At 38.6% G+C, this 16,797-nt stretch overlaps 1 protein-coding gene across 1 annotated transcript in view; it reads left to right on the top strand.

The window, feature by feature from the left end:
• Positions 1–16,797, top strand: part of LOC107655682 (TGF-beta receptor type-1-like) — a 42,196-nt gene that overhangs the window by 716 nt on the left and 24,683 nt on the right. The gene's annotated exons all lie outside the window — the stretch shown is intronic.

The raw sequence follows: 16,797 nt of genomic DNA, 5'->3' as shown, positions 1-16,797 counted from the left end.
TGTGAGTGTGTGTGTGTGTGTGTGTGTGTGTGTGTGTGTGTGTGTGTGTGTGTGTGATTACTGCTGGAGATGTTTACAGTCTGATTGTAGGTGATTGTGTTTGTGGTTATCAGTGTTTATGATCATCTCGTCTGGCAGCTGCTCTTTGGAGCCAGGATCCAGCACACTGAAGGTACGAACAGCGCCCGTCAATGCCGTTCGTCCGGGGGCCATCGGAGGGCTGCTCTTTGTTTGCGAGCAACTGCAGCCCCAAAGAGAGTCTTTCTACAAAGATGGCGCAGGTCAGAGAGAGAGAGAGACACACACACAGAGAGACAGAGAGAGAGAGAGAAAGAGAGAAAGAGAGGGCCTCCGTTATTCCTTCACGAAAGAGAAGAAAAGCGGAGAAACTCCTTCATATCACACCGGATTGCGTTTGATACCGGAGCGGACTGAATGCGTTCACACACACACACACACACACACACACACACACACACAGGTGTTGTATATGGCTCATAGCTCATTTCATAAACCGATGATATCGATGAAGTGAATCGGTTTGTTTTTACCGTTACTCGGACTTTATTTTGCTCTCGCCTCTTAATCGTCACAGCTCATAAATAGCTTTGTATTTACTGTTTACCAGATAAAAAAGTTGTTTCACTTATTTAAATAAATAATCTTAAACTACGGCATATATGGCGTTTTTCACCTATTTAGCTAAGCTGGATCGGGCTAGCTGTCCGAAAAAATATTAACTGCAGATAATGCTTTTAAAGTTATAAATAGTGGGAATTTTTCTCAGAATGTAACTTTAATGCATTTTCTTTGGCTTTTGGTATATTTTAAAAGCATGTTTCATCCCCTCGTTTGACTTTTGTATTAGCTTTAGCTGTTTGGCTAACTTGTTTTCACTTTAGTTTTCAAAGCGAATTAAAATGCTAAAACTCAGTAAAGCTGGTTAACTGCTAGCGACTGTCTGATGTGTGTCCATTTGTGTTTCTATAGCCTATAAACATGTTTTTAGGAGTAGTGATTTAGGAGATAACTGACTGTTTAAACACGTTCATTGCTGGAGTAATGTAAACACAGGGTGATGTCAGATGTTTGTGTAGATAGTCTGAAGAATGTCTCGAAGCCTCCTGAGCTGGCTAACTAGACAGCATGAGTGGGTGCCACACTGAGACAGTTTTCTTCGTCTATTAACCAGAGTATTTGTAAATGTTCCTGTGATGTCCTGTGGGTTTGTTCTACCTCTTAATCACTTTTGTCACATGCACTTTTGAGGTGGACATGACTGCAGACTTCAGTCACACTGGGTGGAATAATTCTGCTTTGTCTGAAGGCACGGTTATTGTCACTGGCATCGTGTCACCTTCAGTAAATCAGGGAGTGTTGCTTTATTGGCACCGTATATGAATCATGCTTAAAGTCAACGTGAAATGGTGTTTGCAGTCCATTTTGTGTTTAGTAGATGCATATTAACAAATAAATCATGTCAGCTTTTGTTTCATGTTCACTGTAAATGCATGAATTGTAAAAACTCAATCTGCATTTATGGCATATGAATGTGCATCCATCTGTTTTTGCTTTTCTATGCACACACTCAGTTTATGAAGGAGCTGTAAATTGAATTGTTATAATTGTACAATATTATCATACAATATTTTCACTTATATAGTTTTTTTGTAAATGCTAAAAAATAGTAATTCCAACAGATTTACCATCAATCTTTGCATCTGACATGTCATCTCTAGAGCGGGCATCTGATGCATGCTCACTACAATAATGTTGTCTTTGGGACGGGAATCTGAAGCATTTCTGTGACCCCACACCGCCTGTTGTCCCGGCTTAAAGAACCGTTTCTGAAGATCATGTGACACTGAAGACTGGAGTAATGATGCTGAAAATACAGCTGCGCATCACAGAAATACATTACAGTTTAACAGAGATTCACATAGAAAACAGCTGTTTGAAATGATAGTAATATTTCACTGTTTTTACTGTATTTCTGATCAAATAAACACACCCTTGGTGAGCAGAAGAGACTTCATTCAGTAGAAACTTTTAAACAACGTGTATTGGAACAGATGCTGTTGTTGTTCTTCAGAAATTACCGTCATAGAAGTGGTTCATATGACTCTATATTCTAATGCAAGAAATATTCAGTATTTCTCCTGAACTCATGCAGTGGCTGTATGTCAGGAAAAGACCAAAATTAAAGTCATTATTCCACTGAAAAGCTTCCCATTTCACAGCAGCTCACAAATCTTATCCATATTCATACTTCACACGATTGGTCAAGAGATACACCCACAACCAATCGAATTTGGAGTCACTGACGTCAAAACTGGTAAATAACGACTTTAAATATTGTTTTGTTATTGTTAGGGGTCACCAGTGTCATTGTTGTTATATTGGCCGATGCTGATAAGCTGTTATTATTTTCATGTTATTGCTGATAACCAATAAATGGTTATATTTAATGATACGGTGTTGTCTAAATAAAATGAAAACAGTAACAACTACAATCAGTTTGTCACCACATAATGTACAGCATGAAAAATGGATATTCATTTTGTAATTTGCTAAAGATTACACACTGTTTTTAAATATTGACACTTTCAGAATCAGTCTTGAGTAAATGATGACCGAATTTTCTTTTTCAGGTTAACTAACCATTTAAATGGGTCAAATGAATCTGTATCTGTGCAGTGAGCTCCAGAATCCGATGTCTTCTTCCTCTTCGGATGCTTTTGTGTGCTGGAATCCAGTCCTGGCTTCTATTGCACTCATTAGTTTTACTGGCTGATCTGAAAGGGAGCTTTGCCGGTTTTACAGCGTGCTCCACCTTTCTCCTGCGGCTCCTTTCTCCGAATGGAGACGGTGCCTGTCCACTCGGCAGGTTTATGATCCCCGTGTGTCTCCGAGGAGCCTGGAGCGCCGGGTATTTATAAAGAACAGCCCGTCATGTGCTCTGACACACTAGCAATTAGCAGAGCCTCGGGCTGAGAGAAAATCTGCCAGAAAAGTTGGTGTTCAAGCATCGCCTTTGACGGTTTACTGGCCGTTCTCTCTGAAGGCTTATTAGCGCGTCAGCTTCAGTCAGGTTTTGGAGTGTCATAGAAAAGCCGTCTCCGGCTCTACTTACGGCCACAGACTGCGCTGCTCCCCGACAGGCCTCGGGAAACAGAAAGTGTGGAGCTGTGTGTTCCTCTGTGATCGCCAGCCGCTCACAACTGGGCCACTGTCAGTGAAACACCAGTTCGATCTGGCGTCCTATAAACCTTGCTAGAAGAGTCATCCTGAAGTAATTGTTATCTGTTGTGTGTACAGACACCAGACTCTTCACTATTCGTTAAATATCCACTTTTTTCCTACAACCTATGATGCTTTTTGCATGAGAGTAACTTCTGTTAAACTGTAAACAATCAGGGAAAGATTCACTCTGTGAACGCAATAGTAAGGATTTTCACAAACTGAACACGGTGAGGTTTCATTATTCTACTCACCTTCAACCATCCAACATTAAAAGGAAATCTAACAGTGTAAAAGCATTAAGAAAGGACTACGACAGACCATGAATAACCCCAGAAACTCCTCTGCAGTTAAAATATGTCTGTATTATGTAACATACATTGCCTTAATCCAAAATGTTCATTAACATTAACACTGAGTGATAATATTTCACTGATTTCCGTCATTTTGACAGATAACAATCATTTACCTGCTTTAGAAACATTCACACTTCTAATAGGGATTAGACGAGAACGACAATTACGTTTTAAAGCATCCGTGTGAAAACAAACCTGGAAAGAGACGTGAGGATTTGGGGAGAAAAAAACAGAGATTCTTCAGTGCATTCGGAGAATTATTGATGGCATATATCATAAATTAAACCACAAACATGCAGTATATGTTGTCTTTTTCAAATTGTTACAGTGAAATCCAAAGAAAAAAACATTGAAAACAATCAGGCGACTGAAAAGAGCTCTTTAGATATCCTTGTTAAATCATATCATAGTAAAATACGTTATTCTCCTGATGTCTGAAACAGAACATAGGAAAATTGACAGCTCATTCAGTCAAATATGGATAAGGATTTTTTGTAGCACAGCCTCATGATGTGAAATGATTTGTTTCATTCTTTTTGAGTGGAACGTCCCCAAACATAATCTAGAATACAGTAGGCTTGTTAGGAAAACAGTGGATACTTGGCTAATGACCTGTGAGTCGTCTGTTTCTTCATGAGATGCATCTTTTAAATAAACCTGATAATGTGTTCATAAAGAGGACTCTGTTAGTGAAATATGCTCACTGGGGTGATTTTCTTTGTTTAGCTGTTTCACATTGGAGTCTGCTCTAACTTACTGCAGCATACGTCAAATATACATTCTCAGAAAAGCTCACTGAATTTGGAAACTCGTCACATGCTCAGCACGCTTGCGTCTCTCTTTGTTTGTTTATAGAGGATCATTTACTCACCCTCATGTCATTTCAAACCCGCATGAGCTTCTTTCATCTGTTGAACATTAAAGAAGATCTTTTGCAGACCAAACAGTCGACGGTAGCCATTGACTTCCATAGTATGGAACAAGGAGTTGTATTTTTTTCCTATCTGTCGATTCCTGCGTTAGCTTTCTAACTCACTGAGATGAACAGAGATTCTCATATTAACAATTAGAGTCGCTCAGACAGATTGTAGTTCTATTTGGTGCTGCTAATCGTTCAGAAATTAGGTATTGCACAGCTTTAAATATGTTTGCTAATTAACTAATGCTTTCTGCTAATAACATTCTAGCATTTTCAGCTCGGTTTAACACGTTACCGTACTCATGCATCCATTCCCCATGTGGACCTACTTTAGAATGCAAGCGTTTTTTGTGATTTGGGTGTGAATGAACATATATGGGAGAGCTGTCAGGGCCTTCCTTACCAAGAGTGTGATTCTTTATCGTGTGCAGACAAAGACACGTATAGCAGAAGGCATTGTGGGGGAGGTGGAGGTTGACGGGGTCCATCTGAGATCCTCACACCCAAACCCAGATCTGTGGAGGACAAAAGCCTGGCAGTAATGGGCAGATAGGGGTTAGGGGCGAGCACTGACCTATGGAAATGACTCTGGGCTCCTGTGCACTGTTGGATCGGACTGAAGGGGGAAGGGCGCGTCTCGAATGCTAGCTCTCTGTGTGTGACGCTCGTGCAGGGATCGTGGTTGCCAGGAAACAGTGTAATTAATTCGGCTGCACGCAGAAAGTGAGCGCGAGGAGCTGCGCGGAGAGGCTTTCTTTGACGAAGAACCCACGTGATGCGAAGCTCCTTGCTCTGTTGAATCACTGCAGCTGGCTCTGGAGCCTTCCTTTGTGCCGTTTGGAGTCTGGGCACAGTGTTAGCCTCGGCTAGACACAGCATTTTCAACCTACATTTAAAGGCAGGTTTATGAGCTGTTTACTCCTAGATGTTGACAAAATTCACCTTTAGCTGTTAAATGTTTTAAAAATTTCAGTCATTCTCTTGAAGCAAAAATATTGATGACGTCCTACACTACATAGTTTTTTGTCTACATCTGAAATCAGCCCTTATACCCTCATTTAGAGGTTGACCAATAGTGGGTTTTACCTATAACAATAACTAGGTTGGACTGCAGTGGCCGATAACCAATGAATCAACGGATAACGAAAACAAACATAAAATTCCAGTAAAATAGTGTTTAACCTTATTACTAGGGATGTAATGATTCACTCAACTCACAATTCGATTCACGATTTTGATTTCACTATTCGATTTTCTCACGATTGTTTTTTTACAAAATGAGATTGAAGACATTATACAGTAAATAAAAATGTGTCGTTTTATTAGGCTATTGCTGCACGTTTCTTTGTGAAATTGAAATATAACAAAACTACATTGAAATGTTAAAACAAACACCAAATCAAACAAGTAAAACAAATAAAATAAATATCTTAATATGAACAAACTAAGGCTTTGTCTGTGCTCTTTCCATTTAAAATGAGAGGCAACCACTGGATTTTAATCATGATCCAAACAAAGATGCAGCATACATGCAGTATGAGTAGTTTTGAATCTAAATTAGACTGTATCATTTCGAAATTTGAAGCAAAAACAGAATGCTCTGACTTTAGTTTTGTGAAACTATACTACATAAAACATATCTGAATGAAACAGCAGACGAGCTGAACGAGACGCAGATCACTCTCTGCCAGCAGGTGGCACTTATGAACAGCAGTGATACAGTGTTTCCTTGGTTACCGCTGTAAGCAAAGCAGCGCAGCGCTTATGAACGCTACTTTAATATGCATTGTTCAGAGGCAAGATGAAAAGAAAATACCACGTAAACTTTTCTAAAGATAGTCAGTTCCCCTCAGAGATACATTCATATAAACCCCTACCCCCAACTGTATCGCGATTCGTTTAACATCTCAACCGATTTGAATCGTCACATATTTGCATCGATTTTCGACCGGCTCGTGGTTAATCATTACATACCTAGTTATTACAAAAATAAAAGTGAAGTCAGTGAAGTCTTCCACTCTGTGCATTGTGCGTTCTCACGTTTCAGAGCAAACAGCACAGTTCTGCCTCTAGAGGCCGCTCTCGTACTGTATAATAACAGCAGACCTTCTCAGCCGCTCCAGCAACCCGGAAAAAATATTGGTAGGGATTTTTGCAGATAACCGATTGTTCCAGTAATCGGTTATCGGTGCCGATTAATCAGTCGACTTCTTCCCGCATTCACTGTTCCCTACATCACTCCACCGATATAGTGCATGGTATTCTCTAACGGCTAGCTGTTCAGTGTACGTCGCATGTACGCTCATTATTGAGGTGCATTATGGGATTGAATGAGTGCAGTCTACAATGTCCACTATGGTTTCGAAGACTACTATAAATAGTGGATGACAGATGTCATTTTACATAGTAAACAATGACATATATGACATGAATATGACACAGCAGCAAACTGGATGCAGTGCAACGTAGTTTGAAATCATGCATTTAAAGATTACACTCATATCTGTGCTCAGGTGCTGCCGTTCTTATCGCTGTCAAAATAAAAGCTGCTTTTGACACGTAACAGCCAAACAGAAAAACTTGTAATCAGAAGATTTATTTGCCAAATTGTACGCACAGATGTCTGCTTGTCTGTAATGATTTGGTTCATATACAGTAGTACATATACAATCTATTGAGCTCTCAGAATTAAGTTGTGATGCCTCAAAATGTTGGTAGTTGCTTCAAGCGTCACTCCTTTTCATAACTAAACCGTATATGTTACGACAGAAGCGTGTATTCAGCAGTTAAAACAGGACTGTATACTACTGCTGTTTAAATCCCGCTCATCAGGCCAGACCCTGGTGTGTCTTGTGTTGATTTCAGTCTGCTCTGCAGCTTCATTGCATGTTTATTTGCACAGTCTGCTCTGGTGTTTAGCCTACAACAGTCTGTCTTCATGATAGACTTTGAAATATCGAGATGGATTATGGGCCTGGAGAAACAGCTGTGCCAGTACCTGCGTGAGTGTTTCGCCATCAGCTATCATTAAATATTAGCAACAGAAAACAATCTTAACTTGCACTACACAATTAATATGACCAATATTACCATGCCAGGCTGGTTTTTGGACTTGTACCATGTAAATATGGCAGTTTGTAGACATGAAATACCATAGTATTCTTTCAGTTCTTTGGGCTACCGTGTTATACACACGCACAGCATGATAATCAATCACTCAGTACTGCGGTGAATATCAAAGTAATTCAGATGACAATTTCATGTTTGTTTTTTGGTGACGTTAACAGGTGATTGGTCCATTTAAAACTTTAATAAATTGGGTAAATTTTGTTTATATTGTGCACGATTGATCAGAGATATTGTATGCATGAATTAAGAATTTGTTTCCATGATTACTAATTTGTTCTCTAGGTAAATCGAAACAGATTCGTAATTTGTGGCCATAAAACCATTTTTTCTTGCACATATATCAGTAAAGCCGTTTCTTTTTCTTGCTTATTTTCCAGTTTGATGAAGCATGCCCCATTACAGCATTACATTTTGATTCTGACATTCGTATCGGGTCTTTTTTCCAGTTTGGTAGAGTCTTTCAAGCTTAATCGAGCGAGATTTGTTGTTAGGAATGCTAACCCACCCACCCAACCACTTTACCAATTTACGTCAGGATGAAGATTAATTAGCTCGGCTCTGAAAACTCCACACGCTCTTCAGTCGATCCCCTGTCTGCCATTCAGAGAGCTAAAGGGACGGTGCACAAACAGCCCACCGATTCAGACTCTCGGCTGCGTGCTTGGATTACACCGATGAATTGCCTTGGCGGCTGAGAGCATGCAGGAGCTTTCTGCCGAAAAGACATTGAACAGCACTTGGCTTTCAATGCCAGATCATTCAATTACTGCATTAGAGGTTGAAGCCAGAGGCTCCAAAGATGTGAAATCCAATTGCAATTGATTCCCAAAATCAGTAGTCATTGTCTTGAGGTTTTCTCTTTCTTGCTTTGTGTTTGGCATTAGATGAAACCGCTTCCATCCTTTTGATTCCTGAGACTGAAATCCTGCAGACATTCCGTCCATTTATAAATGGTTTAGATGCTCCTAATCAGATTGAATTGGGCTCATTGAAAGCATTATTGAGTTGAGTGACTCAAAACTGCATGCTTTTCATGAACGACAAATTAATGTAATGATCTGTTTTATTCCATAACGTAATTAAAGTATTCCTCTTTAATGTTTCAACAGGCGTTCTTAAAGGGCTCATGAAATGGAGAGTCTCTGATTTACGTGGTGTTTTCATTGTTATAGTTATGATGAAAGTATTGGATCATTGTGATCATGGTGTGTCAGTAGACATGGCTGTGTTCAGCTACAGTGCAGCACTGCAACCTTCAATGCTCTAATATAACGCTATAATCAATGCTTTTCACCATCAGTTCATATTGGTTACAGTAAAAAAACGCAGTAAAAGTTTTTGAGAGAGTTCCACATGCAATGCTCATTTCATATGCAAAGTTGTTAGCCAATCATAAGAGTGGGCATTTCCTTCGAGTCTCACAGCAGACACGCCCCTTCCAACAGAGCACTCAAATCAGGTGAGAAAATGACCATTTATATCTAAATTATGAAGAAACCATGCTAAGCCTATAAGTGCACCTCAGAAAACATTATAAAATAATAATAAAAAAAAAAAAATGCATTTCATGACCCCTTTATATATTTCAAGAGTTTTGTGAAGTCCTCTGATAGGAAAAGATGAAGATGAAGATGACTAATAAATGGCCCAAATACTTCACCCCAAACTGAACTTGGGATACTCCGCTTCATGTCCTTCCAACCCAGAATGCATTTAATTTTTCTGCAGAACGCTGTAGAGAATATGTTGCAGAATGTTCAGTTTGGACCCCATTGACATTCATTGTATGAACAAAAAAAAATTTTTTTTTCAAAATACGTTTTGTTCCATTGAAAGAATCTCATACAGGTTTGGACTACATGCAGATACATTAAGTTGTGATTTTGCATGAACTATCCCTTTAAGACAAAATAAAGAGAATAAATCTGAATCAGAAGCTCTGTTCTGACTGACGTGTGTTCATGTGAGCGATGAATATCTTGAATATGGTTCATTACTCCAGCAGGAGTCGTGTGAAAGTCAACAGATGACAGCAGGAGAATGTGAGCTGACAGCAACATCATCCCATGGCGAAGTCCTCGTTAAAGCCAGTCTTCATCCTCACAGAGAACAAAAGCCTTCCAGCTTTGATGTGCTCACGTTTGGTCCAGCGTAGCTCACGTGTGTCGTGTGTCTCTGGAGTTTGGTTCTCCACAGTGATGGAATAACAGCTGAAGAATTAGGAACGGCTGCGCAGCCAGTCGTGATGGAGAAATAAAGTGTTAGATCGTGTGAGACACAAACACACACTCATTTGTTTCAGGCCTGCGGCATTGACTCCATAGACCTCAGCTGACTCCCAGAAACTCAGGCTATTACTTTCAGTGATGCTGCAATCAAGTTTTTTGTTTTGAAGGTTGATGAAACTTAATTCAACTGGATTGTGAACCAGTCAGAGTTGAATTGAGATTGCTTTTCATGTTCCAATTGAACTCCTGAATTTGAAGTAGAAAACTACATGCAGAATTGCATGAAAGAAAGCACTGCAATAAATTTGAGTTAATTACAAACTACAGGAAGTTGACTTGGAATTTGTAAACAAAATTGGAATATACACTAGCATTCAAAAGTTAGAAGTCAGTAAAATGTTTTACGTTTTTGAAAGAAGTCTCATCTGCTCACCAAGGCTGCATTCATTTGATCAAAAATACAGTATAAACAGTAATATTGTGAAATATTATTACTGTTGAAAATAACTGATGAATTGACATTGCTTTTCAAGTTCCAGTTGAACTGAATTTGAAGTAGCAAACTAAATGCAGAATGGTATGAAAGAAGTATTGCAAGAAAGCAGAAATAAATTATTTTTTAAATGTTGGTTTGACAAAGTCTTGTTTAAAAGTAAAAAAAAAAAAAAAGTTTGTCTATCAGCCCTCTACGAACACCTTGGCAATTGAATCGCCATTGGCTAGTAACTTTTGTTGTTTACTCACCAGACTGATAAATATATATATATATTTGTTTATAAAATGGCACAGTTTTATAAATATCTGAAAGTACACTCTTAACATCAGTCAGTCAAGCATTATAATATGATAATCAATATTATTTAATGATAGAACTTAGTAATTAGAATTAAAACTTGATAGCCATGTATGAATGCATATTAGTCATTTTAACTGAACTTCGGACTGGTGGTGGTACTTTTTTGGTCATTCAGTGTTTCTGTAAAAAAATATTTAAACTGGGGAAAAACTAACAAAAATACTGATTAGATAATAATGATACGAATTCTACTAATAAGAACAATATAAAACGCACCAAGGATTAATGAGCTACTGGATTCATGAATATTAATCAGGTTGTGTGCGTTCGCTCGAACTGATTTGCTGAAATCAAAACAGGGACGATAATAGGTGAGCGCCAGCCAATGAGATTGCTGTTTGTGCATTAGTTCCGCCCACTACCGGAGAAACCGGCAGTTCTTAAAAGATGAAGAATTCCAAAGGAGCTCCGTTAATTTGACAGCAAAATACAACAAAGAATATATGCTGGAGTAGTACTCTGGAGTAATGCGCTGGAGTAGTACACTGGAGTAATGCGCTGGAGTAGTACTCTGGAGTAATGCACTGGAGTAGTACACTGGAGTAATGTGCTGGAGTAGTACTCTGGAGTAATGCGCTGGAGTAAAGTGATGGATTAATATGCTGGAGTAATGCACTGGAGTAGTACTCTGGAGTAATGCGCTGGAGTAGTACTCTGGAGTAATGCGCTGGAGTAAAGTGATGGATTAATATGCTGGACTAATGCGCTGGAGTAGTACTCTGGAGTAATGCTCTGGAGTAAAGTGATGGAAATTTAGTCGCCCAGAGTAAGATTTAGTCGCATATGTGAGTGATTTACTCGCAATGTAGAGGGTTGTCTATAAGCCTTAGTGACAGAGAGAACAGATAGGAATATTATATAATGAAATAAAATTAATAAAAATTGCATTTATTGCAAAAATGTAATAAAAATTGCATTTATTATTAATTCCAGTCAACAATATGTTTGACATGTAATGTAGGCCATTAGTTGGTGGTTATTGCAAATATAATTCAGTACAATAAAATTGGATAACATCCTGTGGCATCATGGGACAGTAATACTGTTGACCAATCAAAAGCCAGAACTATAAATATATGATTTGAATACGTTCATAATTTTAGGGTTTATAGGAGTTAATTAAACAGTTTAATTATGATAGTCAGTCACACAGTTATGCTTGGTATCAAGAAACAAACATCTTGGTTTTCCTTTTGGTGACCGTCTCTTCCTTTAATCATGACTCTTCTGTGTGTATCTGTGAATGAATGCGGGAGTAATGTGCTGGATTAATATGCTGGAGTAGTGCACTGGAGTAGTACTCTGGAGTAATGCGCTGGAGTAGTACACTGGAGTAATGCGCTGGAGTAGTACACTGGAGTAATGTGCTGGAGTAGTACTCTGGAGTAAAGAGCTGGAGTAGTACTTTGGAGTAAAGTGATTGATTAATATGCTGGAGTAGTACTCTGGAGTAATGCTCTGGAGTAAAGTGATGGATTAATATGCTGGACTAATGCGCTGGAGTAGTACTCTGGAGTAATGCTCTGGAGTAAAGTGATGGATTAATATGCTGGAGTAATGCGCTGGAGTAGTACTCTGGAGTAATGCGCTGGAGTAATGCGCTGGAGTAGTACACTGGATTAATGCACTGGAGTAGTACTCTGGAGTAATGCGCTGGAGTAGTACTCTGGAGTAGTACACTGGAGTAATGCGCTGGAGTAAAGTGATTGATTAATATGCTGGAGTAGTACTCTGGAGTAATGCACTGGAGTAAAGCACTTTTGCTCCAGTGCATTAAAGCGCTGATTTCATGTTGACTGGAGTAATACGCTGCGCATTCAGTCCTCAATCCCTGGTTAAGTTTGGCTGTAGGTTTTGTTTTGGTCGTGTGAATCATTTTCCCGCTCCGCCTCGCAGCAGCGCCCATCTCTGTGTGCTGACCCTTCCCAAAATAGCCCTGTCTTTGGAGCGCCGGCGTCCTCCAGCAGATTGAGAGCGTGAACACGCCTGAGCCAAACACTGACTCAGTGTTTACACACACCTGTGAACCGTGCAAGGATCCATTCAGGCTGATAGTCAGACAGTAGACGACGGATCAGAGATCTTTTTCTGTAATGTTTAATTCTGGTGATATGGAGCTGTGCAGATGTTTGCAGGCCGTCGACATGCTGCGCTCGATGGGTGAAAACCAGCAGATCTCGCCATGATCCACTGATTCTTCTGCTCAGATACATTCATATTAAAAACATTGTGAAGTCGACATGAAATCATGACTGACTGATTTCACCTTCCTAATGCATGTCAGGCAAAATATAGAAGTGAAGAATTGGCTTCCATTCAATTCACGAGTTACAATTTAAATTAAATTAGCCACAAACCACAGGAACGTTAATTGATAATTATAAACTAAATTGGAATATACAATAGCATTTAAAAGTTTGGGGTTGGTAAGATTTTTTAATTTTTCTGAAAGAAGTCTCTTCTGCTCACCAAGGCTGCATTTATTTGATCAAAAATACAGTAAAAACAGTGAAATATTATTACAGTTTCAAACAGCTGTTTTCTATGTGAATCTCTGTTAAACTGTAATGTATTTCTGTGATGCGCAGCTGTATTTTCAGCATCATTACTCCAGTCTTCAGTGTCACATGATCTTCAGAAATCATTCTAATATGCTGATTTGCTGCTCAAGAAACATTTCTGATTATTATCAATGTTGAAAACAGTTGTGCTGCACAATATTTCTGTGGAAACCGTGATGCATTTTATTTTTCAGGATTTCAGAAAGTTCAAAAGAGCAGCATTTATTTGAAATAGAAATCTTTTGTAACATTATAAATGTATTTACTGACACTTTTGATCCTTTTAATGCATCCTTGATCAATAAAGAAATGTATTTAAAAAAAAAAACTATTGGATGAATTTTTACTGTGCAAACTATCTAACAGCCAAAGCACAGCACATTAATTAAAACACACCGCTGCTAAATGTGGAAACTAAACATGCAAACACTAGTCAGCCGCACTACTGTTAATGTTCAGCTTGGTTTAGACAGGTTCTGTTTTTCCTCTCCCGTATGCAATCAAGACATTCATTTAGACTAGATTGCCTTGTCAGAGCAAACCGTCAGTGTATTTCCACCAGACTAAATATCCAGTCTGAGATTCCTGTGCGAGCACACGCTGTCCTCCGTCAGTAAAGCACACGTGAAGAGGAACAGCAGGATCCGCTGGCAAAGCCTTGAGCTGTTCAACAAGCCGTCCTTTCCTCTGAGAATCACCCACCTGTCGTAAATAAACACGCCTTATGAATAAGGCCATGTCTTTGCTACAGTGACAGCTCTGCTTTCGAGCCCGGTTGCTTGGATTTATAAATACATATGAATATGTGAGGGCTGTTATTAGCGCTGCACTCATTGCCTCGGCTGTGTTTACCTGCGGCTGCAGACAGACTCACGGAACAAAGGAGAGCCAGTGCAGACAAAGAGAAATGCTCTTTCAGTTTCGAGTGTTTTTACCGTATAAATCAGCAACGCTTCATAATCAACAGTATCATGAAGCTATCATTACTCTCTCTAGAGAAGACTTCTTATATATTAGATTCCTTCAGCGTAAGCTTTATAGCACAAAACAGACCACAAAGGATAGTTTGGGGTGAGATTGTATAAAGGAAATGTGATTCTCTTGTTTGTCAGATATAGAGCTGAACATGTAATCAAAACAAGCATAATCTTACAGATTTGTGTTTTGTGTTTCTCTTTGGTTCCTGCTGGTACACAAAGATAAGAGCTTAAAAATCACCCCACACTCAAAAATGTAGTTTTTTTATTTGTTTTGTGCTTATTTTGTTTTTGGTTTGGTTTGGATTTTTTAAAATCTATTTTGTTTTTAGTTTATTTTGTGATTGTTTTGTATTATTTTGTGTTGACTGTGTTTTTGGTTTTGGTGTGGTTTGGGTTTTTGTTTATTTTGTGCTTTGTGCTTGGTTTGGTTTCTGCTTGTTTTGTTTAATTTTGTTTAGGTGCTTATTTTGTTTTTGGTTTGGTTTTTTTTTTGTGCTTATTTTGTTTTTAGTTTATTTTGTGATTGTTTTGGATTATGTGCTAATTTTGGTTTATTTTGTGTTTGCTTTGTTTTGTGTTTGTTTTATTTTGTGCTTGTATTGTTTGTTTTTATTTTATTTTATTTTGTGCTGGTATTGTTTTTGGTTTGGTTTGTGTTTGTTTAGTTTTGGTTTATTTATACTTGTTTTTGGTCTGGTTTGTTCAGTCAAAGCATGTGTTCATAAAGGAGCAGAAATGTCAGAGCACAGTGAATAACATTGCATTTAGTGGCGATATCCTAGGGTTGTTTAGCGCTAAGAGTGGCAGCGGGATGCACACGCTCACAGCTCCATTCCCTTTCTTGTTCTAGCAAACCCACGTCACTTATTTTTCAAACAATTGTGTTTGAATGACTCGCTATAACGGCTCTTCGTGTTCAAGGCTGCTTGAGAGAATAGAGAAACCTTGAGCAACACATGGAATTCAAACAGCTTGAGTCCCACTGCCTTTGGATTTCATGCACGTCCTCAGCTTTTTCAAGGTTTCTTTTTTCTTAAGTAAGCAGCAGAGGATAATCCCAGCGCTCTGCATTGCGAATGGAAGTGAATGCATTGAGAGCGCAGCTGTTTAGCGACACACCTCAGCATTGCTCAACACTCACTGTTCATCGCTGCAGGTGTTTGTGTGTGTTTGTGGCGGAGATCCGATAGAAAGCCCCTGATTAGCCCGTACCGCGGCTTTTATAACGACATGTTTGAGGACCTTCTGAAGGCTTTTTGCGCTTGTGAACAGTTGCCTGAAAAACCTTGTGTTCGTGAGCCGCACAGAGCCAGATATCCACATAAATGTCAAGATTCAGCCGCAAAAGCATTTTATTAAAGTGTCTTGCCATATTGTTCATGTCTCTAGTAGAGATGGGACAACCAGTAAATTAGTACGGTTGACTAGGTTTTTTAATTAGCTTTGATTTTAAATAAGTGGTACTTTAATTAACATGTTGATAGCATGTCATGCATTTAAAATGAAAAGATTGCCACTTACAAATAAAATGGAGAAAATAATTTTAGTGTATTATTTAAAAAATAACACTGTCTAAATAGACAATTTAAACAGCTTATTTAATTCATGCTTAATTTGTTAAATGTAACAATAAAATACATTAGAATTTTTATCAATTTTAAATTAAGTTACACTTAAAAATGAGTTATTACCTTGTTATATTTAACTATTTTTAAACATGAATTAAACACTTTTGATTTGTGTTTGTATGAAAACTTGTTCCCACCACGGGGAAAAAAATTTAAAAGGTAATTGTGAATATTTATTTTGAGTTTATATCGCACAATTCTGTTTTCCTGTGTTCTGCCAAAGGATAAAAAATAAATATTTTAAAATATGAAAATATTGTTTTAAATAACATTTTAAAATGTACACACACACACACACACACACACACACACACTCATGTTATTTATTAAAGTTTATACACATATAATATGAGAATATACACATTATTTATTAAATGTATTAAATGTTAGAGTTAATTTACAGCTAATGAAATACATTTATTTTACACAAAATTGTTGTCTTACGGAGCCCCGCACATGACATGCAAGAAAAATATATATAAATCGTGCACACGATTTAGCCTGCTATTTTTTTCCTGCATGCCATGTGCGGGGCTCCGTAGTGTCTGAGTACTAGACTGAACTGAACTATCTGCAGACTGGTGTTTGTGTTCTCGTGTGCTGTAAGCAGCAGAGCTCATGTGAAGTTCCTGATCGCCTCGAGGGAAGTGATACTGAAAGTGTCTGGTGTTTGTAGCGCTCGCAGGCATCGAGACGGTCAGAAATGCTGTGCTGGTTTTACAGTAGTTTGTGGTTGTGCTCAGTCGTGCTCCACCCAGACTCACGTTACGCCTCTAATTTCACTCTTCCTCTCTGTCTGTCTCCTCTGTGAGAGGACAAATCTACTAAATATGTGAGAGAGAGTGTGTGTGTGTGTGTGTGTGTGTGTGTGTGTGTGTGTGTGTGTGTGTGTGTGTGTGT

The sequence above is a fragment of the Sinocyclocheilus anshuiensis genome, unplaced genomic scaffold, assembly GCF_001515605.1.
Source record: "Sinocyclocheilus anshuiensis isolate Anshui unplaced genomic scaffold, SAMN03320099.WGS_v1.1 scaffold631, whole genome shotgun sequence".
Classification (NCBI taxonomy): Eukaryota; Metazoa; Chordata; class Actinopteri; order Cypriniformes; family Cyprinidae; genus Sinocyclocheilus; species Sinocyclocheilus anshuiensis.
The sequence above is the reverse complement of the archived record's forward strand: the minus strand, read 5'-3'. Positions and strand labels throughout refer to the sequence as shown.